This window comes from Orcinus orca, chromosome 17 (assembly GCF_937001465.1).
Source record: "Orcinus orca chromosome 17, mOrcOrc1.1, whole genome shotgun sequence".
In the NCBI taxonomy this organism is placed as follows: Eukaryota; Metazoa; Chordata; class Mammalia; order Artiodactyla; family Delphinidae; genus Orcinus; species Orcinus orca.
In genome coordinates, this window is record NC_064575.1 from 85,124,365 (window position 1) to 85,148,859 (window position 24,495).

At 65.0% G+C, this 24,495-nt stretch overlaps 1 protein-coding gene across 1 annotated transcript in view; it reads left to right on the forward strand.

Annotated features, from left to right (window-relative positions):
- Nucleotides 1–1,094: 1,094 nt before the first annotated feature.
- Nucleotides 1,095–24,495, forward strand: part of PTP4A3 (protein tyrosine phosphatase 4A3) — a 34,299-nt gene continuing 10,898 nt past the window's right edge. The window contains exon 1 of the mRNA XM_033419719.2: nucleotides 1,095–1,225. The gene's annotated coding sequence lies outside the window, so the exon portion shown is untranslated. The remainder of the gene's footprint in view (nucleotides 1,226–24,495) is intronic.

Here is a 24,495-nt window from a genome sequence, read left to right on the forward strand (position 1 = left end):
TGTTATGTGTAACTGCCTGTGACTTTCTGGCAGAACTTGGTGCACAGCTGTGGGGCTGAGGGGATGGTTAGCGGAGACTGAGTTCTCAGAGGAGACAACAACTGAGAGGGACCACACGTGAAGGACGGCACCACAGGGATAGTCTGGGGCAAGACTTTCTAGGCAGAAGGAACAGTAAGTGCGAAGGCCCTTAGGTGGGATGGACCCTGACTATTGGAGGAACTGCATGCAGGTGCATGAGACAGTGGCAGTGAGGTGGCAGGTGGAGGGCACCTGGAGGAGTGAGCCTGGGCCTGCTCAGGTGGCCTGGGGACAGTGAGGTGGGGCCCTGCAGGATTCCGCACAGAGGAGGATGGGCTCACTCTTGCCTTCCAGGGGTCCAGGTGGGTGGGTGGTCGGAGGGCATCCTCTCTGAGAAACGGAGGCAGGACAGAGTCTGGAAGGAGAGGCTGGGCACTTGGCTGGGCTGGAGGTCCATGGACTGGTGTGGGGGACAGGGTAGGGTGAGTGAGGTGCCCGGGAGACCCTGGCCAGGCTCCATGCGCCCTCTGTCCTGGGTTTCCTCCATATGTCACCACTGGCCGAGCCATGAGCTCCCTAGGATGGGCTGATCCATAAGGGGCCCTCCTCACCAGTCCCCAAGGGGGCACCTTAAGATCTCCCAGGGCCCCAGCACCCGCTCCCCGAAAGCCACCTTCCGCCCCATGTATTATGGGCGGCCTGGGGGCCTCGAGGCCCGGTCTGACCCCAAGCACCGGGACAGGTGTCTGCTTTCCGTAACCCATCCTCACGGCAACGCGCCGTGCGCGTGGGGCTCAGCCCCAGTCGACACAAGAGGAAGTCCAGGACTCCAAAAGTTTCCTGAAATCCCTGGACCCCGGACACCATCCCTCAGCCTCGGCGCACCCTGCCCTCTTCACCCGCATTCGGGGTCAAGCCGCCCCCCAACCGCCCCGGCGTCCCGCAGCAGCCGCCTTGCGAGGGATACTGGACCACAGTCAGAGCCCACGGACACGCCCCTTCCCACCTGGGCGGGGCTCCGGTGCGCGCGCGCGCGCCCGCGTCTCCCCGGTGTGGGGAGCGCTCCCATTGGGCCGCGCCGTCCACGTGATGCGGCGGGCCCTGCCCGCGCGCCCGGAGCGGGGCCGCGCACGCGCCCCGGACCCGCGTGCACGCGCATGCGCCCCGAGCCCTCCGCCTGTGGAGCCGGCGTCCGGACCGCCAGGTCAGTTTCCTCGTGCCCGCTCGGGCGGGGGCGCGCGCGTGGTGCGGGCGCGTGGCGGGGCGCGCGCGGGCCGAGGGCGGGCCGACTACCCAAGTCCAGGGACCCTGCTCCCGGCGGCCGCTGCGGCGCGAGCGCGGGCCTGGAGGCTGCCACGTGCAACTCTCAGCCCGGGGGCCGGCTCGGGACTCCGCCCGCCGCTTCCCCCTGCGGCGACGGGACGCCCGGGCTGGGAGGCGTGACCCCCTCCCCCCGCCCCCGAATACCTCTTCCCCAAGGGCCGGTAGGGTGTCGGGTGCTGCCTCCCATCCCCTGGCTCAGTTTCCTCCTCCGCACAGTTTGGGGGGAGTTGGTCCCTAGCGCTCCTGCCCGCTACAACCCCACCGGATTCCCTGCGTCGTGATGGCGGGGGTGCCGGCGAACGTCAACGAGGTTGAGCTCCAAGTCCCGGTACAGGTCCGCGCCCCGGCTTTCAGACCACACTGGGGCTGGTAGCCCGGCGGTGCCTCATTTGTCCAAGCAGTCCCCCAGCTTAGAGCAGGTCCCAGCCTTGTCCCAGGCGGCTCGTGATGCGCTCCTGTGTTCTCCCGGGCAGCTAGCTGGTGGCCGGTTGAGTTGGGGTGGGTGGCGTGTCAGCTCCAGGCCAGCAGAGCAGCTGTCGCCCTGGTCTGGCCTTCCTGGGTGGAGCATGGTGACCCCACAGGCCGGACCCTGACAGCGGGTCTGAGGATGGGTAGAGTCCAGGCCAGCTGGTCACAGTGTGCCGGGCACTCCGGCCCTGGCAGGTGGGCATGCGCTGTGCCTCCTCTCCTGGCTGGCCGGCTCTGTGGCCAGCCCTGCATGTGATGGTGGGTGCCTGGGCGCTGGGCACCAGAGGTGTGTGGACTCCAGGGGGGCCTGCTCCTAGGCTGGAGCAGTGTGGGGCTGTGGACCAGAGAGGGTCAGCGGACACAGGGTGCCTGTGGGCTTGTCCAAATGGAGACCCCTTTGCAGCTCTGTGCAGGCGCCTTGCTTCACTGACCTCAAATCCTCCCATGAAGTTCCTAACCCCACTTCTCAGATGAGGAGACTGAGGCCCAGAGAGGTGGAGTCATGTCTAGCCCCTCAGCCTGCAGACCTCACCAGAGCCTTGGTTTTCCCACCTGTGAAGTGGGTGCTGGTTGACCTTCCTGGCAGGCTGCTGTGAGGAGTAAATGGGCCCTGAGGCAGGCGTGGGGGGGGGGGTCTCCCCACGGCCACCCAGGCCTCCCTTGCTGCAGGTATTCAGGAGAAGAGGCTGCCCCCCAGATGTCCCCCTGGGGAGCTGGCCACCCCACAACACCCCCATAGTGCTTGCCACGCCCCGTGTGCCAGGCCCGGTGCTGGACTGAGGGGTGGATGATGGCAGGTCCCGCCTCAGGCCGTGGCGCCATGCCTCCTTGAGTCCTTGTTGTCCTGGTGGCGGTCCTCCCTGAGCAGTCTGGCTCTGAGCAGCCCGTCAGGCATTCCTTTCTCACTGAGTCACCAAAACTTGAGCACCTACTGTGTGCCAGGCCCTGATAAGCTGTTATCGAGGCTGACCTGGGCCCTCGCCCCGGGAGATGGCAGTCAGGTGGAGGCGCCCACACACACAGGTGGCTGTGCCGTCTTGGGCGTGTCCCCGCCGAACCTCACAATACCTTTCTCTCACTTGGGACGGTGACGCCGCGTGATGGGTGGGGCTGTGTGTGCCCACTGATGCATGTGGCCAGGGTCCACTCTGCCAGGTGGGGCTCCGGGCACTGAGGACCAGGGAACAGAACAGGTGTGACCCTGCTCTCCTGGACCCTGCCTTCAGTGCTGGGGGTTCTGGCGGGTGGGGAGGTGGGCTGCCGGGCTGGCCGGAGGGCCCAGGGCTTGGCCAATGCACCCTGCCGTTTTCCTGGCCAGGAAGCCGGGCCTGGAGGGACTCTGCAGGCTGGAGGGAACGAGGGCAGGTCCGTTCGTGTGGCGCAGGGCTCTGTCCACGTCCCCAGGGTCACAGCGTCTCCTGCCGCCGGGGCTCTGGGAGAGGGGTGGTGGCTCCCCTTCCAGGTGGGGAAGCCGAGGCTCAGAGAAGGTAGCCACCAGGTGTGCTGGGTGCCTGCTGGGTGCCGGGCCCCTCCCCCATCCTGGTCTGTCCCCCAGCAACTGGGGTCATTGTCTACCTGTCCTGCTGCGAGAGGCCAAAGTTCAGTGAGGCTCCTCACTTCCCGAGGTCACGGGGGCTCTGGGCAGTGACGGCTCAGGGAGGAGGCCCCTCTGTCCCACCCCGCCTCTGGCCCAGTGCCCCGAGTCCCCCGGGCGGGCTGGGAATTGTTCCTGTTGGGACTCTGGAAGGCCGCCCAGGTCAGGGGTGTGTGGAAGCCCCAGCCAGGCCCAGTTCCCGCCACAGTGACCGTTCTGCTGCCTGGGGTCTGTCCCCTCCTCCGCCCAGGCCTCAGTTGGGAGTGTGTGTCCTCTGCGAGCCCTTGCAAGGCAGGTGGTTTTTTGTTTTTTGTTTTTTTTTAATATTTGTTTATTTATTTGGCTGTGCTGGGTCTTAGCTGTGGCATGCAGGATCTTCGTTGCTGCGTCCAGGATCTTTTAGTTGCGGCATGCAGGCTCTTAGTTGCGGCATGCAGGATCTAGTTCCCCCACCAGCGATTGAACCCGGGCCCCCTGCATTGGGAGCGTGGAGTCTTAACTGCTGGACCACCAGTGAAGTCCCTGGTGTGTACATTTGGATGTGAGGACCTAAGCCTCAGTGCCCGAGGGTCTCAGCGGGCAAGGTGGTGGCTTGAGCCTTGTGGAGACCAGTGTTCTCATCTCTAGAAGGTGACGATCCCCCAGGATGGCTGGAGTGGGGTTCCGCTGTCCTCGGCCATCACTGCCAGAAGGGAGTTGAGGAGAAACTGGTCCGGCAATCAGACCTGAGCCCCGCGTGGCTCCTCCCGCTGCCCCAGCTTCTCAGGCCTCTGTGCCACGAATGCCCTTTCTATCCTGGATATTCCCGGCCGCCACCTTTATTGTGCACCTACTGTGTGCCTGGCCAGAGCTTGGCTGGGTCCTGGATGGGTCCAGGGGTGGGTGTCACCACCCTGGGTCTCCACTCTGCACCAGCAAATGAGGGGCTGGATCAGACCCAAGGTTGTCAATGGAGGAGGTGCTCCCAGATGCTTGGTGCTTTCTGAGGTGCGCCCACACGTCCCCCAGGAGATTCTGATGCCCCGGGAAGGAAGCACCCATGGCTGATGTGGGCAGATGGAAGGTTGGGAGCCGCAGACTGTCGTGCCGCGGTTCTGTTTCCTGACTCAGATTCTGAGGGAAGGGGCGGCAGGAGCCATGGAGTGTTCTAGAGCAGGGTGGAGGGGTGGTCTCTGGTGCGTGGCTGGGGGCTGATGTGCTGGAAGAGGACTCAGCCAGGACGTCCATGGGTGCCGCTGTGGGTCTCCCCAGATCCCGGCCTGGCTGCCCAGAGCCCCCTTAGGCAATGAAAGGCCATGAGCCGTCTGCCTTTGGGCCAGCTTTTCTCCTCTGGGGTCTCAGTTTCCCCTTCTGCAGAAGGGGGGCTCTGACCTGCTGTCACCAGCTCCTCCTTCCCCCCCGTCCCTCCTGGGAGCTGCAGGAGCCTGTTCCCATGGCCTCACTCGCCACAAAGACCCCGAAGCAAGGGCTGGCCCAGCTGGAGGAGGCGGGCGGGCAGGCAGCCCTGCCCTGTCCCCTTCCCATGGGAGTGGTGCTCCCGGCCCCTCTCCTGGCCCCGGGGCCCCCCTTGTGACTCAGGCTTCCTGGAAGAGGCGCGGGAGAGCGACGAGGATTCCCCGCCACCCCACCCAGAGTTCCCGCAGCGACCGCCTGTGTGTCCCGTCACCGCCCCACCGCTACCTACGGTGGGCTCCACGTGCTGTCTGCTCTGTGCCTGCCCCCAGCGGGCACCCCTTCCTGCTACTTCCGCTGGCACCCTCCGGGCATCGTCTGTTGGTGATGGGACAGGCCCCTCCTCCTCCCTTGCCTGGACCAGGCCCTGCCAAGCCAAACATTTCCTCCCCTTTCATCTCCCCATGGGCTCAGCGCTGGGCCCTCTCCTGGCCTTCACTCCTCTCTGGCTGGCTGCCCAGCGGCCCATCTGCTGGGAATTGCCATGCGGAGCTCAGGGGGTGCCCGGGGGTGCCCGGGGCTCCCCATGGTGACCTCGCAGTCCCCTCCGCATAGCCCTAGGGAGCCCAGAGCCGTGGCCCCAGGTCTGCCAGGCCTCTCTGGGTGACCCTGGGCTGGACCCTGCTCTTACTGGGCCTCAGTTTTCTTGTCTAGAGAATGGAGAGCTTGGAGCAGACCTTGGGCCCCACAGCAGACTGGGTGGGGGGTCAGGACAAAGCTGGGAGTCTTGGTGGTTAAGCCCAAGCCACCTGGGCCAGGCGACCTGCTGGCAGCCCTGCGTCTGCCCATTGTGACCGGCCTGGCAGACTTGCCGTTTACAGTCTCTGAAGCCTGCAACCTCAGGAAGGGCCGTCCGTGGGTGTCTCAGTTCCCCTGTCTGTCAAGTTGTGCTCTTGGGCCAGACCCTGTGCAGGGAGTGGGCAGAGAGGGCCTGGGGCCCTGCTGTGACGGTACCTCCTGGGCGCAGGAACTCACGTTGGGGCCGGGGACCATCCAAACAGTGCTCCGTGTTGCTCAGTACAGATTCAGTGATGACAGTCAGACAGCCCCGGAAATTCACAGCTGCTCTGGGCTCTGGGCTGCGGGGCACATGCTGGATCTCACGGGGACAGGCTGCCCACGTGCAGCGTGATGTATCTCACTTGAAATTTCCCTCACCACCGACGGTGGGCCTCTCTCCTAATGGCGCTTGGGGGCCCGGGGCCCGGGTCTGGATGGACCCTGTTTATGAATCAGTACCCTCGTGACAGCCGCTCCTAAACAGGGCCCTGCCTCCCTCTCGCCCCCATCACCACCAGCCTGGCCGCTGTGTAGCGGGGCTGGGGAGGCAGCCTACTGGCTTGGCCTGGCTCCTGCCTTCCTGTGCCTCTTGAGGGGCCGCCAGGCCTGCACTGGCCCCTGTGGGGGATGGGGGAGGGCGGAGAAAGGTGGTCCTGACCCCGGGAGGGACCGTGGGTGAACAGGACCTGCAGGAGACGACTGTCACCTTCCTGGAGCGTGTGTCCCCAAGATTTTGCGGTCGTGTTGGAGCAGGAAGTCAAGGTAGCCTTCTGAGAGGAGGTGGTGTCTGGCTGGGGCTTCAAGGATGTGGGCATCACAGGAGCTGGCGGGAGGGGCTCCAGGAAGGGAGAGCTGGGCGGAGGCAGCTCCCGGGAGCTCGGGGCCTGAGTTAAGAGCACCCCTCAGGGGCGCTGTCGTGGTCTCACTCTAGGCCGGAGTGGAGCTGGTCCAGGGCACGGCATTCATCCTCACGGCCAGATGTGCGGCAGTGGCTGTCACTGCCCCGTCTCCCAGGCCACGTACCCTGCCCAGGGTGGCAGGCGTGTCTGGCTGGTGCCCCTTGAGTCGGGGCTGTGCGGTCCTTGTAGAACGGCCTGGAGCCAGACTGTCGTCCCCTCGTTTACAGATGAGGGGCCTTCAGGTGTGTGTGGGACCGGGGTGGAGTGGATCTCACCCCAGTACAGCCACCGGCTCATCTGGCCCGGGAGACCCTCCCCTCTCTGGCCTCAGCTTTCCCTGTTTCTCACACGGGGCTGGGAGGACCTGCCTGCACGGTGGGTGGCAGTCTGATAAGGAGGGGGCACCTGGTGAGCAGGAGGCCCTGCTTCTGGCCTGGCGTTAACGCGCCGGTCCGTGCCTCAGTTTCCCCCTCTGTAAATGGAGGTGTGCACCCCTTTCGTGGGCACGTTGGGAGGTGTAAAAGGGGGCACCGCGCGGTGAGCAGAAGGTGCTCTGCTGAGGGTGCAGCCCTTCCCTGCTCCTGTTCCATCCTCCGTGGCCTCGAGGGCTGGGCCGTTCCCACGGTCGCCGGGCAGCCGCAGGAAGCCATCTGGAGGCCTTGTTTACCCCTCCTCCCAGCTTCCCTGGCAGGAAGTCACCGGAAGGGCCGTCCCGAGGGGCCCCCAGGCCTGTGAGGACAGCCAGAGGCTGGGGGTCCCAGGGTGGAGCGTAGGGGGCAGGGAACGTGGAGGACAGGGCCAGGCAGAGCCCGCTGGGCGTGTGGGCTGGAGTGTAGATTGAACCGTTCATCAAGGGTGTCCGTCTGTCCGTCCACCTCTTCAGCTGCCCCTGCCCCCCAAAGGCCCCCGATGAGGCCCAGCATGGCCACAGCCCATGAAGTCACGGTCTGCAGACAGCAGTGAGGCCACCGCAGCCTCGGCCCTGGGTGGACTGTGTGACATCAGGGGAGGTGTGGGGTCCAGGGAGCCGGGGGAGGAGCCCCAGCCCCCGGGGAGGGGTCAGAGGAAGGGACTTCTGCGCCAGCTGAGGGTCAAGGAGGAGGTGTCTAGGGGAAGGGCTGGGGGGAGAGCACTGCAGGTGGAAGGGGGCAGCCTCTGGGGCGTTGGAGGTGGGCGGGGTCTGGGGGCGTGGATGGTGACGGTAGGGGTGATCATGCCCCGCAGATCTCTTTCTCTCCTCCCCTCCCCCAGCCCTCCCGCCCCTCCCCCAGGACCCCCACGAGACCCCCAGATCAGCCTGCAGGTCTCGACGTGGTTGGAGCAGGGTTGGGGCCTGGGCTTCCGCCCCTCGGGACGTGCCCAGTTGCCCCGGCATTTGCTGCAGCCCCGATGCCCACTGACTGGCCTGAGTGTGGCCGGCCAGGCCTGGGGACCGTTCCCACAGACACTGCCAGCTGGGCCTGCCCGGCGCTAGGAGGGATGCTGACCCCTCAGGGCCTCGTGTCCTGTCTACTTGGCTGCCTGGTGCCTGCCTGGGCCTCCTGTCTTCAGAAGGAGCCTGGTGGGCTCAGGGGTCAGACAGCCCTGCCCAGCCAGCCCTGGGGAGGCCAAGGAGCGCCCCACCTTGGTTTCCTCCCCTCCGTCCCCCTCCCCCTTCTCCCCTCCCCTCCCCTCCTCTTCCCCTCCCTCCTCCTCCTCCCCTCCCTCCTCCTCCTCCCCTCCCTCCTCCTCCTCCCCTCCCTCCTCCTCCTCCCCTCCCTCCTCCTCCTCCCCTCCCTCCCCCTCCCTCCCCTCTCCTCCCCTCTCCTCCCCTCCTCCTCCTCCCTTCCCTCCCCCTCCCTCCCCTCCCCTTCCCCCTCCTCCTCCTCCCCTCCCCTCCCCTCCCCCTCCTCCCCTCCCCTCCCCCTCCTCCCCTCCCCTCCCCTCCCCCTCCCCTCCCCTCCCTCCCCCTCCTCCCTCCCCCTCCCTCCCCCCTCCCCCCTCCTCCCCCCCTCCCTTTGGAAGGCTCTGGCGCAGGTTCTTATGGGCAAAGCCTCCCAGAGAGTGTGCTGGGGTTTCGGGGCCAGGGTGAGTTTACGGTACCCCACCCCGGGGAAGTGAGTGTGAGAACCAGGGCTTCGGGCGGATCCGGGATTCAGGAGCATGCTGCCGGGAGGCGTGTCCACCGGCCAGTCCTGGGTGAGACTGGATGGTCCAGGGGCATCCATGGGCATCTATGGGCCGAGGACAGACACCCGTGAGCCTGTCCCGGGAGGGTCAGTGACCCTTCCCAAGCCTGCTGCTTGTGCTGCTTGCACTGACCCAGCCTCACGGCCGCCGTGGGTTGTGGGTACCCCACTTGTGGAGGATCGGCTACCTCCTGGTGGTAGAGGGCAGCTGACCCCAGGTCTGAGAAGTGTCGGCCTCGCTCTGCTGCCTTGTAATGAAATGCTAAGTCCAGCGAAACGTGGAAGCAGAGGGAAGGGTGCTCTCTTAGGAGACGCTGGCTGTGTGCGTGAGCGGGAGTGGGGGAGGCAGCAGGAGGCTGAGGCTGGGCTCCCTGGCGCTTGCTGGGATGCTGCTGAAATGGGAGAAGCCTTGAGGGGTGTTAGGGGAGCCCTGTGCCGAGAGCCCAGAATCTGGGGAGGCTGGGGAGGAGGCTGGCTGAGGGACGGTGGCTAGCCTCAGCCCCCAGACCATTTCTTCCTGGGCGCCGCGTGCTCCGTTGATGGTATGTGACAAGACAGTGCTCTCCACGCCCCTCCCCTTCTGCCAGGGCGTCTGGGTGGAAAGTCGGTTGAGATGGGAGCTTCTCAGTGCGTCGGGAGTCCAGCTGGGGCAGGGGCTCCTCGGCAGCCCAGGGCCTCTCTTCTTCTCTTGCTGCTGCTGGGGCCGTGGTCTGGGGGCACCTGGCCCTCAGGGTCACCACCTGGCTGCCATGGCCAGGTTGGCCGTCTTGCTAGGACCTGAGCTTTTCTTCCGGAGAGCTCCTTTGGACCCAGAGCATAGCCAGGGCATTCAGGAGGTGCTCAGTAAGTGTTTGTGGGCTGGTGAGCCGGCCTTCAAGGAGGTGGGGTCTGGACAGACACAGGAGAGCCAGGAGGGAGTCCTGGGTAGGTGGCGCCCATAGGCAAAGGCCTGGTGGCTGTGTGGGATGGTGCAGGGCAGAGAGCTGGCGGAGGGCACAGTACGTGCAAAGGGCCGGAGGCAGGATCCCAGAGGCAAGTTTCAGGAACAGCAGGAGGGCAGGTGAGGCTGGAGCCGAGGAGGGGAGTGGGGGGAGGAGGTCAGGGGGGCGGGGCCTTCTTTCAGGCCTAAGGACGAGCACAGGCTTTCCTTCTTCGCCATGTGGGTGCCATGGGAGGGTTTCAGCCGAGGAGGACAGGATGGACTCAGCTGTCACCACGTAGGGAGTGGGGGGCAGGGTTGGGGGGACCTGCTATGCCAGCGGGGGCCTGGTTCTGGGCCGATGCTCCTCAGGTTCCTGGTCACCCCAGGTGGCTCCAGGCTCCTGGGCCCAGGTGTTGCCGTCTCACCACCCATGGCAGCCGTCTTGCCCCCCGCTGGGGCTTGTGGGAAGTTCCCACTTCCCTACCTTGAGCTTGGTTCTGTGACACGCCTGGATTTGGGACTCTGAGGACCGGTGCCCCGCAAGCCCGCCTGCCCTGGGGACCAGCTCCCTGTGGTTCCCCTGAAGGCTGGGTCACCTTTCTGCTCCCTGCCCTTTCCTGCCTTGTGGCCTTTGCTCAGGCCGTGCCCTCCACCCAGACACCTACCCCATTCACCCAGTTGGATCTTTTAAGGCAAAAGGGGGGGGGCGTGTCCTTCTGTGACTACTGGGTGCCGTCCAGCAGGCCGCCTGGGGCAGTGCAGCTCTCGAGGGGATGTCCGTACCTGCTTCTGATTGAGTGGGGCCTGGATTCGGCGGGGTCGCATGAATGTGCGGTTTTGTCTGGTGGAGGAGGTTGCCTCCCTGGGGCCCCATCGAACACCGCTGGTCTCTTCTCCCCTCTCGCATTTTAGTGCTCAGAATCCGCGGGCTGAAAGCACTCAGTGCCGTGAATTCTCTGAGCCAGCGTTGCCCCCCGCCAGCTCCATCACAGGTGATTGACTAGATCTCAGACTCGTGCTCACTTTACGTGTGATAGTTGTGTTTTTAACTTCTAAAAAGGCTTTGACAAACCTTTCCCATCCTTGAAGGCCAGCAGTGTCCCGCCTGGAACCCTGGAGGGCCCCTCCCCCTCCATCCGGCTGCTGGGGCCTCTGTCCCTTCCAGACATGCCCAGTGCCCTCAGCAGCCTGGTGCAGCCCTGACGGGCTGGGAAGGGGCTGACCAGGTGCCCCCAGGTGTGGACCTGGATCCTCTCTGCCCACCCCACCCTGTGTCACCTGGATCCCCCTGTCCAGCATCGCTCCCCTGGTACGTGCTGCAGCTCAGTCCTTGTGGGTGAAATAAAAACAGACCTGGAAACGACCCAAATGTCCGTCCGCTGAAGAGCAGGTAACGCAAGTGCGGTCTCTCCACACAGCGGACTAGTGGTCAGCGTCCTGATCTACCCTACAGCACGGGTGATGCTTGGAAAGATTATCCTGCATGAAGGGCGCCGGACGCGAAGACCACACAGTGGTGACTCCATTTGTGGAAAGTGTCCAGGACAGGCAAATCCACAGAGACAGCAGGTTCCCGGTGGCCAGGGGCTGGGCTGGGGGTTGGGGAGTGACTGCTAACAGTTGTGGGTTTCTTTAGGGGCGATGGAAGTGTTCTGGAATTGGTGGTGGTGATGATTACACGACACTGTGAATGTACTAAAAAAACACCGAAGTGCACACTTGGAAATAGTAAAATGGCGAACGTCACGTTAGGTGAATTTTATCTCCATTAAAAACAAATGTCAACGGCTCCCCTGCCCCACACAGCCTGGCTTGAGCAGGCTCACAGTTAGTCTGCAAAATAGGGTGTAACCCAGCTCTGTCCCAGGGTTCGAGCAGGCAGGGGCTTGGTTTGCTTGCAAGAGAAAGTGAAGCAGCCCCTGTTCGCTGCTTGGGACGTGGGGTGCTCCGCGGGTGTGGGAGAACGGGTGGGCCATCCTTCCTCCCTGGCCTGAGTTTTGCTGAGTGAATGGAGGAGTGAGGCTTAGGGGCAGGTAGACGTCTGTGTGCAAAGTCCCCGCCCTCCCCTGCCCCGTGGCCCTCATCACGCTGATGCGTGGGGCCTGTGTTCTTCTCTGTCTGGGATCTGTCTCCGGTCTCTCCCCTGCTTCAATCCCCTGAGCCTGGGCAGCAGGGTGCACCTGGGGGTGTGGGCACAGAGCAGCCCCTGCCCTGCTCTGCACCCCAGGTCCGTGCCCCGTGCGGAGCTCACAGAATCGCCGAGGGGTCAGATGAAGCCAAGAGGGCGCCCGCTTGGTCGCCTCTGAAGTGTGCCCCGCAACCCGTTCTGTCCCTGCATACGTTTCTTTTTATGTTGGCCTTGCTGGGCCTGGCGAGTAGGGCTGCCGGGCCTGTGCACCCACCTGGCTATGGGCATTTTTTTTTTTTTCAATTGAAGTATAATTGATTTACGGTGTTAATTTCTGCTGTGCAGCAAAGTGATTCATGTATGTGTATGTGCGTGTGTATATACACGCAGACATTGCTTTTCATGTTCTTTTCCATTACGGCTTATCACAGGATGTTGACAGCAGTTCCCTGTGCTCTGCAGCAGGACCTTGTTGTTCGGCTCTGGGCGTTTCTGCCCAGTCTGAAGGTGCAGCCAGGGGCCTCCTGGTCCCCGAGGGGCTGACCCGCGCCTGCCCCCCGGAGTCCTGGCCCAGCTCTGCTGGAGGAGGCCTGCGAGCCGCTGTGTCCTTCTGACCGTGGGAATGGCCCGCGTGATGCTGCCAGGTGGAGCCTTTCCTGTGCCCTGGGGGCCACCCTCAGGCCAGCTCATCCAGCCCTCAGCCCGCAGCCCCTCCCGGGAGGCTGTCGTGCTGTGCTGTGCAGCCCAGGGAAAGGGGCTGAAGTTGGCCCCTGGGCAGGGAGGGGTGGAGGGGCTGGCGCAGGTCTGCCCTCTGGCCCGCAGCAATGCCCAGAGCCTCCCAGGGAGCCAGGGCCAGTGCAGACCCCAGGCTGGAAGGCGCCTCAGCCCCTCACAAAGCTCAGGCCCGGGAGAGGAGGGGTTTCCCTCGGCTCATCCAGTCTGATGGTTCCCTGCTTCCTCCCCTGGGAGCTGGGCAGGTGCTTAAGGCGGGTGGTGTAGGCAGCCCGGGTCCTGATGCCCAGCTCCCCAGGACGCGCTGTGCCCGGCCCTCTGCTGCCTTCTGTCTGGGAAGGCAGCTCTGCTGGCATTGGCGGGGCTGCTGAGGGGGCGGCAGGGGCCGTGGGGAGGGTGGCATGGCTGGGCGCTTGGCGGGCACTGGGCTCCCTGTGGCTGGGCCCTTCCCACTGCCCGCTTGGGCTGGGCATCCAGCCTCGGCCGTTCTCAGGGCAGGGGATGCCTGCATCCAGGAGCTAATCCTGCCACCCTCAGGTCATTGTCGCCACAGCATGGCCAAGGTGGGGACACAGGGGAAGCAGGGAGGGGTGTGTGGTCTGCCCCCACCCCTGCTGTGACGTTCACACAGTGACCACCAGCATGGCCCACCTGCAACACTCCTCACAGCCGGGAGCCTTCATGGTCCCTCTTCACAGATGGCACCCAGGCTCAGAGAGATGGTCCCAGACACACAGGCGAGCAGGAGTCGGGGGGCCAGGCCAGGAGGCTCTCCGACCCTCACAGCTGGGAGGCTGGGGCCCAGGGTGCCCTAGCCTGGCGTTGCCCAAGTCGGGTTCTGTGAGGTGCCTCATTGCTAGGGCCTGGCTTCAAAACATTCTGGAGGGACTTCCCTGGCGGTCCAGTGGTGAGGGCTCCGCGCTTCCACTGCAGAGGGCACGGGTTCGATCCCTGGTCAGGGAACTAAGATCCCACATGCTATGTGGCGCAGCCAAAAAAAGCCCCGCATTCTGGAAACGTGCCGCCGGCTGCCCTTCAGATCTTCAGGTCCCCGTGTCTGTAGGGACAGCCTGCGGGCAAGAGGTCCCCTTGAGTGTCCCAAGGAACCCACTGGGACAACCATGAACCTGAACGTGGACCCTCCTGGGGGTCCCAGAGTCCTGTCAGAGCCCCCGGGGGTGTCCGGCACGGTGGGAACATTCGGGGGACGCAGGCAAGGCTGCTTGGGAGGGGAGCGTCCTTCTAGACCCGGGAGAAGAGCCAACGGCAGCTCCGTGAAGGATGAGCTTCCAGCGAACCTGTTTTACCGATGAGCAAACTGAGGCACAGGGAAGTTGAGGGGTGTGCCCGGCGTCACATGGCTGGCAGGGGGGAGCCAGGATGGGAGCCAGGCCAGGCTCCCAAGCTCGTGCTCTGCTGGGAAGGGCAGACTCTGTGGGCAGGGACAGCTTGAACAAGGCTGTGGGGCAGAAGCCTGGGCCTGGGGTGACAAGAGGGGACTGTCCCCTCCCCCTCGGCCCCCAGAGAACCTGCCTGGCCCGGCGGCTTGAGTGGGGCTGCACCTCAGGGTCTTCTGCCCTCTCTGGGCCTCATTGGCCCAGAGGCCAGAGGTTCCCATGGGCCACGTGGTCATTGGTGCCCACAAAGTTGTGGGGGTGGTGGTGACCCACATGGGGCAGGAGGAGCCCCAGGCTGGAGGCTGTGCGTGGTAGGGTGCAGTGCTGGCATCTCCAGGGGTGTGGCCCGGCAGGGCAGGGGGTGCCCGTGTGGGCACGGGGGGGTCCCTGCCACGGTCAAAGCCTCCTGCGGCCCTGTGCGCTTAGGGTCGGAGCCACTGGAGAGCGGAGAGCAGAGCCCCTGCTTGTTTCAGGGGTCGGATGTGGTTCTCTGTCCGGCCAAGGGCCCAGCACAGAGCTTGGTGGCCGAGAAGGCCCTTAACTGCCAGTGGGACCAACGTGACCCTGACACACTAATGGTGCCGATGGGCTTTTTTTTTTTTTTTGCGGTACGCGGGCCTCTCACTGCTGTGGCCTCTCCCGTCGTGGAGCACAGGCTCTGGACGCGCAGGCTCAGCAGCCATGACTCACGGGCCCAGCCACTCCGCGGCATGTGGGATCTTCCCGGACCGGGGCACGAACCCGCGTCCCCTGCATCGGCAGGCGGACTCTCAACCACTGCACCACTAGGGAAGCCCCCGATGGGCTTTTTGGAAGGGAGCCAGCTCAGAACAGGCAGCAGCGTGGGGTCCCCCAGCAGACCCTCGGCCACAGGTAGAGACCCCGTGTCCTGGGGCTGGGGCCTGCCTCGACCGCCCCTCTTGTGCCGGCTCTTTGGGGGTGCTGGGGGGCTGCGTCTTGCTGCCAGGCTGGCCCAGAAATAGCTGTGACCTTCCGCGCCCAGCTTGGCAGCGTCTGGGGCCGAGAGGCCTACGTGCGCCCGGCTGAGTCCTTGCAGGGCGGTGGGGCTGGTTATTTTGGACGTGGCCTGCCGAGGCCAGGTCAGAGCTCTTTCCCGCGGCTCCTGCAGGCCCCTCTGACGTGCATCCACCAGGGCCTTGGCCAGCGGCCCTGGCCACCTCTGTGATCTCGTGCCCCCTTCCTGCCCGCCTGACCATCAGTGGCCCTGTGCTCCGGGCGCAGCTGGGGAGGGGGGCCCCGGGGACTGGGGCAGGCGCCGGGTGATAGGGCCACCTCCTGGGGCCCTGACATCTGTGGGAGGCTGGGCCTCAGTTTCCCTCCAGGGGCTGTTTGAAGGAGAATGTACACAGAAAGTGCCCGCCCTGGGCTGGCTGGGAATCCTGGCTTGGGGCCTCAGGCAAGTCACTGATTGCGTGGTCTGAGCCTTGGTTTCCTCATCCGTAAAATGGGGCGGTGGGTGTCTTCCAGTGCGGCTTTGGGGATGGATGTGGGGAGCAGCCTGTGACGAGGGCACGGCGCGGAGCCGTTGCAAGGAGGGGTCCTTGGGCCTTCTCCCACTTCATGGGGCTGGACGCTGGGCCCAGGGACGGGACCTACATGGGAGGTAAGAGGAGGGCTGAGCTGGGCGGTGGCTGCGTGTGTCCTGAGGCTGCTGGGTGGCCCGTGGACCTGGCTTCGGCTGGGCTGCAGCCTCCTCTCTTGTGACCTGGGCAGACTGTGCTCTCCTGCTCTGGCCAGGCTCCTGGGTGTGGTGGTGAGCAGAACTGGCCACCGCATCCTGATGCTGCAAGGTCCACTCGCCCTTGGGGCCCACAAGCTCCCCGGGCACCGTGCTAACAGGGTCCAGCCGTGGAGGACAGGCCAGTTCTGCTTCCCACCTCCCTGGTGGGTGCAGAGTGTTTGGGTGGGCACAGGGGACTGGCTGCCCTGTCTGGGGGCAGAACCTCCCCGCCGAGGGTGCTGGGGTGGGAGCCGACCCTGCTCCCCGTTGGGATGGGGGTGCCCAGGAGCGGCGGGCAGGGGCCGCATCACTTGCGGGGTGCTGGCTGCGGCTCACAGCCCTTCTCCTCCTCTGTCCCTCCCCGCCCTCGGGGAGCCGTCCCCGCACCAGCCAGGGGTCCCAAGGAGTTAGCCATAGCCACTCCTCCGCGAAGAGGGCTTTGGGGCCGTGGCCCAGTTTGATCAGGCTTCATTCTGCAAGGTGGGCTTCACTGGAACCTGCGTGTGCACCCCACCTGCTGCCCTGCAGGCCACGTGAAAACTCCGTGGGCCCCTACGGGGTACAGTTCTGTTTTCTTATCTTTCAACGGGCCTGTTACTCCTGCTTTGTGCTGGTGACTCAGAAGGCCCAGAGAGGTGAGGCGATGGGCCCAGGGCACACAGCAGCCGGGGAGGACTTTCTCAGCCGCCGTGGGCATCCCAGTGCTCCTTGCGGGCCTTGTCCCCTTGCCCGCTGAGCATCCTCTGGGGTCTCCAGCTGATCCTGGTGGGTGAGGATTTGGTGGGCAGCCTCCTCCCAGCCAGTGAGAAGGCCTGTTAGGCCACACGGACCCTCTGTGAGGGCCCCGGCACCCACCGCCCCCTGTTCTCTGAGGCCCCAGCCCGGGAGCCCAGTTTAAGCCCGGGGTTCCCTCTGCCTGTTGAGGGTCCCGTGTATGCGCTCATGGAACAAGAGGGGTTGGGGCTCTGCCTGGGGAGCACTTAGCTCTCGGGGAGGCCAGGATCGGGGGCCTCCTCTGGGCCTCCTGGGGGCCTTCACTTGAGCAGGGGGGCCTGGGGGGTGCGAGCGCCTCACAGGGGTCATTAGCTTCAAGTGGATCCGTGAAACTCCATGCCCTGCTGGGACGCCACGCCCGTTCTGGACACCGGCCTTTAGGGGCCCCGGAGACGGGGCGGCATGGGGCCAGGAGTTGGTACCAGCCCCACGGGGCCCAGGAGGAACGCGCCGGGGACTGTGGGCGCCGGTCCAAGTCCGAGGGCGGGGCAGGTCAGAGCTCTGCTCCCCCTGGCTAGAATCCCAACCCAGCGCCCCACACTGCAGAGTGATGGGCTCTGCCTCTCAGACAACCAGACCCCTGGGACTGGGGGCTCTACAAGCAGGGAGCCGGGGGCGCGGCAGGGCCTACAGAACACTGCTCCCAACTGCCCGGGTCAGCCCAGCTGCGCGTGTGAATACAGATGCCGGGGCCCCGAAGCGGGTGGTGAGGCCTGGGCCTCAGAAAGGTGGGCAACCCGTCTCTGTGTTGAGGTCCCTGGTATTGTGAGGCTGGAGGGCTGGGTGGCTGGGGAGGGCTTTGGGGACTGGCCGAGGCACCGGGTAGCCATGACGGGCTGAGCCTGGGTGATGGGCCCTTAGGAGGGGCCTCCGTCTGGGGGTGGCAGCCGGTGGGAACCAGTGGGGACCTGTGGATGTGGCAGGGCGTGGGGAGGTTATGGGGTAGCCGTCTGGGTGGCATGGGGTGGAGGCCCCTCCTACAGCTAGGAAATGCCCCCATTGCTCACCTGGCAGGGAGCAGGCATAGCGTGGACTTCTTGGTGGCCTCCCTCTGCCCCCTAGAAGCACAGCCCTGGGGGCTGGGTGGGCCTGAGATACACCCCCCCCGCCCCGCCCCATGGGCTCCACCCCCCCGATGTCACCGTGACTGGGGCAGCATCCTGGTGGGGGAGGGGCAAGTGACCCTGATCTGGGACGCAGGAACAGCCCCTCCCCCACGGCGGGGTCCCCACCCCCTCAGCGCTCTTGTGGGGCCGGGCCAGGCCTGGGCCGGGTGGGCTAACTCACTTCTTCGCTGGCTTCCGTGGGAGGAAACAGGAGGAATTGAGCGCCGGGCTCCGTGGGGCTCTGGGCAAACCTGGCTGCCCCCCTGAGCAGGCTGGGGAGGGCACCAGGGGGCTGCTTAGGTTGAGGGCGGGCTGCAGAGGGCTGGGCTGTTTCTCTGGGGGTGGATGGGGGTGCGGTGGGCTCCCCATCCCCGCGAGGGAAGGGCCCTGGGACCCCCTTTCCAGCCCACAGCAGGCAGTGCGGAGACGCGCCAGAGACCCGGGAAGCCTCCAGGCTGTCGCTCCGGTCCCCCACCCTCCCAGCTGCAGGGCCTGGGCTCTGGTGCCTCTGACCCCTCCCCGCTATCTCTGAGCTGGCCCCGCCTGCCCCTGCTGCCCCCGTCAGCTCTGGCTGCCAGCAGTTACAGGGCCCTGGGGACTGTCCTGCCCCCTGCGGGCCCCAGAGCCCGGCCCAGCAGGGGAGGGGGGCTCTCCTGCCCTCTTCCCGGGACCAGGGTGCCCGCCATGACCACAGACTTGTGCCCCAGCCCCCCTGCTCAGCTGCCGGGGCTGCCCTGGGAGACGGGATCCTTCCGGGGCTGCCCCTGCCTGAGCCCCCGCCTCCCGGGCAGGCGGGTGGTTCCAGGGCCTTTGACGTGGGGAGGGCGGGAGGCCCGGAGGCTGGGAGGGAGGCCAGGCCGGGGATAAAGCTGGGCTGGGGGCCGGCCTCTGCGGACTCCAGGACTGAGGACGGAGGGTGAGTGTCCATGGGCTCGTGGCAGGCTTGGGTGGGGTGGGGACCGGGAAGTGGGCAGACCCCAAGAGAGGGCGGGGCCCGGGGGTCCCCAGGCCTTCCTGTTCATGCTCGCAGCTCAGCTGGGAGCCTCAGTGGTTTCCTCCGTCAAATGGGGCGAGGGGTCCTTTTCCTTCCAGAGCCCAGACTGGCCCACGTGGGAATGTACACTCTCCTCCCAGGCTCTGTGACGTTGTGCAGCCCGGGCCTCCGGGTTCTGGTGCCCTGTGCCTCGGCGGTACAGGGGGAGGGTGACCAGCGGTCCTGGTCACACGGTCAGAGGTGGGACGGGGTCACAGTGCAGAGAAGGGACTCAGGTCCCGCCAGGGTCCAGCCTGGTTCTTCTGCCCCTTGGGTAGTGACCAAGCCTCCTCTGCACCCGTGTCCTTGTGTTAAATGAGGGTCACGATGCAGTGACCACACGGGTGATCACGTATCATCACGTTGGGGAGTGAAAGGAGGAGGTGCTGTGAATAACCACTCCTCGCCAGCTGGCGTGAAGGGAGCCGGGGCCACCTGGCCAGCAGGTGCCCTTGGAGGTGCTGCGGGGGCTGGAGAGGGCCCAGCCCCCAGGCAGTCTGTGGTTCGTGTGGCCATCAATGCAGATTCGGAGTTTGAGCCTCGCAGCAACCTGTCGTACAAAATGAATCCGTGGAGCTTCCAGGGACGCAGAAGCCCCGGCCGATGAACAGAGGACTCACCATCTCTTTGACCCTAACAGTCTTTAGGCTGTGTCAGAAAGCAGGTTCTCGACAGGTGGTAACTGCCGCCATTAATATTTATTGTTAATAAGTGGTAGCTTAGATTGTCATCCATTGTTGTCTTGGGTTTTAATAACCCCCTGAGGGGGTTGGAAGTATCCCGCTTTCTAGGTCGGTCATAACTGTGGCAAAGCAAGAGGCGCTGGGCTCTGAGCTGAGGGCCGGGAGCCTGGTGGCGGATGCTTGTGGCTGGGCCTCCTGGCATCCGTTCCCGCTGCTCTGAAGGCCTTGTCTGTATTAACACTCCCCCGGGCCCGGGCTCTGAATGGATGACGTTTGCATTGATTCATTGGGGGGAAGAGAAGGAACCCTGGGCTTCGAACCGGAAAACCGGGTTTCGGTGGCTCTGCTCCGCCTCTCTGTCTGGCTTCCGTGTGGAACGGGGCTCCTAAGTCTTTGGCCTCTGATGGGGGTGTGTGTAGCAGTGAGGGTGACGGGGACAGCGGGGGTGGAAGGGGTCCTGCGCTGGCGAGCAGTGCTAGACGGGGCATGCTGTTCTCGCGGAGCTCACGGGGAGTCTGATGTGTCCCCGCTCGGGGGTCCCTGCCGTGGGTGTGGGTCCTGAGTCTCTGCCCAGAAGCCCCCTCCTCAGAGAGGCCTCCATGTCTACCCCCTTACCCCCCAGTCAATGTCCTTTCTGTCGACCTCAATCCACCGCCTGGTTGTGTGTCCCCCCACCGACCCCCACCCTGCCCTGAGGGTAGGGTCGCGAGGGTTCACTTACCCCGACCCCCAGTGCCCACACGGATGCTGGGTAGGTACACATAGGAATGAAAACCCAGGCCTGGAGGGCACCGAGGGCTTCCTGGAGGAGGAGGGCACCTTCACCTGGTCTTGTGGGTGAGGAGTGTCTGGGGGCATTTTGGGTCCCAGAAAGAAAAGGGAGATTGGAGGCATGAATCCTATAGCCCCCTCCTTCCCTCCGCCTACTGAGGGTAGAGGGGCGGGGCTGAAAATTCAGAACTTAGTTTCCTAGGCTATAGGGAGCCGTGGATGCTGTGTGGGCAGCAGCAGGGTGGGCGCCACCATATCATCTCCAGCCCCAGGCCAGGCCTCGCTGTGGCGACCACTCACTGGGGGTGGGGGTGGGGGTGGGGGAATGACATGGGGCCTTGATCCCGGGTCTAGTCTGGGGCTGGAGAACTCATCAAACCTGTGTTGAGCCTCCCTCTGAGATAAGAACACACGTGTCTCTTGCTACCCACCCTGGTGGGGAGGGTGGGCCAGCTGGTTGGATGGAGGTGGAAGAGAGAGAAGGGAGGGGTGGGGGGCTGGAGGTCCTTGCGATTCCCCTCCCCTGATGGGGGGCAGGGTGGGCGGGCCTCTTTTGAGGACAGCTCTGTGTCCCGAGTTTGGGTCTCAGGTGGGGTCCTGAGCTGCCTGGGGGTGCTGGGGTGGAAGGGGCATAGCAGCACGGGGGAGGGACCCGGGGAGGCAAGGCCCTGACATGGGGGACGGGGTCAAGGGCTCTGCGTCCAGCCTTGGAGGAGGCGGAGGCGGGTGGCCATGCTGAGACTGGAGGAGGGGGCGGCGTCTGCGCTCCGGGGTGAGGGTACCACAGGCAGTGCTGACGGCCGGGCTGTGGTGGTGCTCCGTGCCAGCCCTTGTCAGGCAGTTGCGGTCGTTTCCCTCTTTGCAGATGAGGAAACTGAGGCACAGAGAGTAACCGCGGAGGTCACCTGGTCAGTAAAGATTCTTGGAGGAGATGGTGTTTGATCTGGAGCTGGGGGAGGGGTGCTGCAGGGGAACCCGGCGTGGTCCCAGGGAAAAAGGCTTGCGGTCAAGTGCCTGGAATTCCATGGGGGCGATGCTCCCCCTGCAGGAGCCAGGGGAGGGGAGGCTGGGCCGCTGGCAGGTGTGGCCCAGGTGGGACCTGGGTAGCCCAGCGACAGGTGGCGCTGCGAAAATGCTCCGTTCTAACCCTGTGAGTGACAGCGCGGGAAGCTGAGGCACAGGGTGGAGGGAGGTCTCTGTGAGGAACCCAGGGGGCTTGGCTCCAGGGGCGAGGTGACCCCTGGCTCAGTAATGCTGCCTGCATCGGGGGCACCTCCACCCCCTCCTGGGGCAGCCGCAGTGTTGTAATCAGCCAGCCCGCCCATGCCCGTGGGAGGTGGCTTCTCAGGGTGGGGGTGGGTGGAGGGCGGTCAGCAGTCCCGTTTGGGGGTGGGCCGGCTTTATGCCTGTTCCGGTGACTTCTTCCCCTGTGTCCCCCAAGCTTAGCCCAGCACCCGGCACTGGAAGATGCTCAATGAACATTCGTAAGTTGGATGAATGAATGAATGAACGAACGGATGCTGGCTCCTCTGTCCCCCTTGGAGGGAGTCCTGAGCTCTGGGCCGGGAGCAGGGGAGGCCGCAGGGAGGACCCCGGTGGCAGAATGGGCCCAGAGCCAGTGCTGAGGCCTGGGTAGGGGGGAGGTGTGGGCGTGGGGCGTCTTGGGCAGTGATGGGTGCACAGTGGAGCTTCAAGCAGAGGCAGCCCCAGGGGTGCAGTCCCCCATGTACCTGGACACCTGCGTGAGCTGCGGCCAGTGTGTCCCTGTGTGATGTCACAGGCGGCCTGGCCAGCAGTAGCCACACCTTCCAAGCCATCTGTGCCCCCAGCTGTAAGCCCCCGGCAGGAAGCTGGGTCTGGGAGGGAGGGGTGCTGTCTCTGACACCCAGGTGGGGGACCTCCCCCCAGCGGGGTGGAGGAAGGGGCACCTGCAGGGCACCTGGCAGTCCTGCTTTCCCTGTTGCACCTCAGTTTCCTCGTCTGAGCGGCTGCATGGTGGCCACAGAGGCCTCGTTTTCCAGCCGTCAGTGCCTGTCCCTTTGTCCCCTCGACACCCCAGCAAGGCAAGGCTTGTCATACCTTTTGGTGAGGAGCCGGGGCTCCGAGGGGCAGGTGGTCACAGACAGCTTTGGGTTCAACCCCAGACCCACGAGCCCAGAGCTCTGCAGGCAGATCGGCCCTTGTCCTCCTGTCACTCCTCTGCTCAGCCCCCCTCCTCTGGCCCTACTCCTTTCCTCTCGTGCCAGGTCCCTTCAGGGGAGTGTCCAGGCCCAGCAGGGTGTGGCCAGGCCAGCTGAGGCCAAGGCGGGGAGGCCCAAGCCCTCGCCAGGACTGGGGCAAGGGCAGCCTGCAGAGTGGTAGCAGGCAGCCTTCACCACGTGGGTGCCGGCCAGGTGGGTACCATCGAGGCCAGGGATGCTTAGCATGGGCCTGGCGGGCTTGGCATGCCCATGGGGTTCAGGAGACCCAGGGTGCCTGATGGCAGCCAGGGTGGAGCACAGCGGCCTTGGCCACACTCACGACTGACCACGGAGGGGCAGTTCTGGCTCCTGGGTCTGCACTGGAGCTGCGGCCGGCCCGGTCAGTGCTGGCGGCTGATGGCACGTGCGGGCGGGCCACTTGGGTTGGCAAGTGGGTACCACGCCCCACGAGGCACCATCAAAGCCACGGTGTGTTGAGGGCGGCCCATGCAGCGCCCAAGGGCAGTGGTGGAGCTCCAGGGAGTGTGTTCACAGCCCTCTTCCCCATCTCCAGATCCCGGAGGGTAGAGCAGGTGCCTTCCCCGGGTGGAAACTCAAGCCTGCTCCCAACAGCTCTGCTTCCAGGTCACAGCCTGGGCGCCCCATGACCGGCTTGGAGCGGGCCCCATCGGAAGGTGTCTTCCCTTCCTGGCAGTGTCACCATTTATACAGGAGGCCTCAAGCCCCAGAGAGAGCAAGCATTGGCCCCAGGTTACACAGGGAGTCAGGGCAGCTGGTCAAGCCCTGATGATGAGGTTCCAGACACGAGGAGCATGCCTGTTCCCCTCGCCGGCCAGCTCCTCCAGGAAGCCTTCCCTGACCACCTGATCCTCCAGTTCTGCCCTTCACAGTGCCTGCTGTGCTGGCTTGTTCGGCCCCAAAACTTTCCTGCCACTGGTCCCCATCCCAGCAGGGGGCACTGAGGAGGCCCTGGAGGGAGGGATTCATAACTCGGGGAGCTGCCCGAGGGTGGAAGGTGCTGCCCAGGAGCAGTGAGCACCCTGTCACCGGAGGTGTGCAGGCTGGCGACCAGATGGCGTAGTGACCTTTGAGTTTCCTCTGGACTTCAGGGGCTCGGATCCTGTGATGGGTTCTGGATGGCTCCCGGATCTGGACCTCTGCCCAGAACGTTGGGTCACTTGTTCCTTCCACAACAAGTGGGGAGCCCTCCTGGTGCCAGGCCCTGTGCTGGAGGTGGGTGGAGTGGACAGCCTCTGAACCCCTCCTCCTTCAGGACACACCTACCCTGGGGCCAGGACTCTCTGCTCCGAAGGGCGTGTGGCTGCAGGGAGGCGGGGTGGGTGGGAGAGGAGGCGGTGGAGCTTGGTCAGCGATAGGGCTGGACCCTCGGTGCCACGGGTCCAGAGGCAGGAGGGTTCTGGCAAGGTTTCTTGGGGGATCAGCATGGACTCGGCCTGTGGGGTCTCCCCTCCCGGCCCCCGAGCAGCCTGTGGACTTGGGCTCATCTGGGAGGGTTCCAGGAACGGCTCCTGCCTTGATAAAAATAGACTTCTCTGAAGGGCTTGGGACGGTGCCAGCTGCAGCAGGTGCCCCAGGCGAGGGTGGACAGGTTTGCAGCCTCGGCAGCACGGTGGGCTCTGGGTCCTGGGTGCAGTGTCACAGAGCTCGGTGGGACCTCTCACCTTGCACGGACGAGGATGCAGTGTGGGGCGGCAGAAGCAGCTTGCCCGGGGCTCCTCTCTCCCAGAGGGCCAGGGTCAGGATGAGCAGGGTCTCTGGGGCCCAGCAAAACAGTCCAGCTTTTGTTCTTCTGTTTCCTTGGGCAAAGCCCCTCGAACCCTCTGAGCTGCTGTTTTATTAATACAGTGTGGCCGACGTGTCTTGTTAATGGGATGCAGTGTCCAGCATGGTGTCTGAGGGGACAGACTCTCAGAAAGTGGTCCAGGTGGGAGAGTGCTGGGGCCCTGAGCTCCCACAGCTGGTCTTTAGGAAGAGGCTGCTGGAAGTGGGGACCTAAGAGCACTGGACTGGGAGTTCTGGCCCGAGCCCACCTTGGTTCCGGGTGGAGGAGCCCTTGCTGTGAGCCGGTGGGCAGGCCACCTGGCTAGGCTGGGAGGGGCTCCGGCGGGCCTTCCTGCCCCGTACACAGCTGTCCTATCCTCACCTCCTCTGCCTGCTTGCCCGGCTGAGGGTGGGAAGAGTGCGGGTCCCGGCATGGCTGACACTCTCTGGGTATGTGTGTGGGGAGAGCCTGGGAGGGGGCCGTGCTCTGGGCTGGGCCCCTGGCCAGTTCCTCCCACCC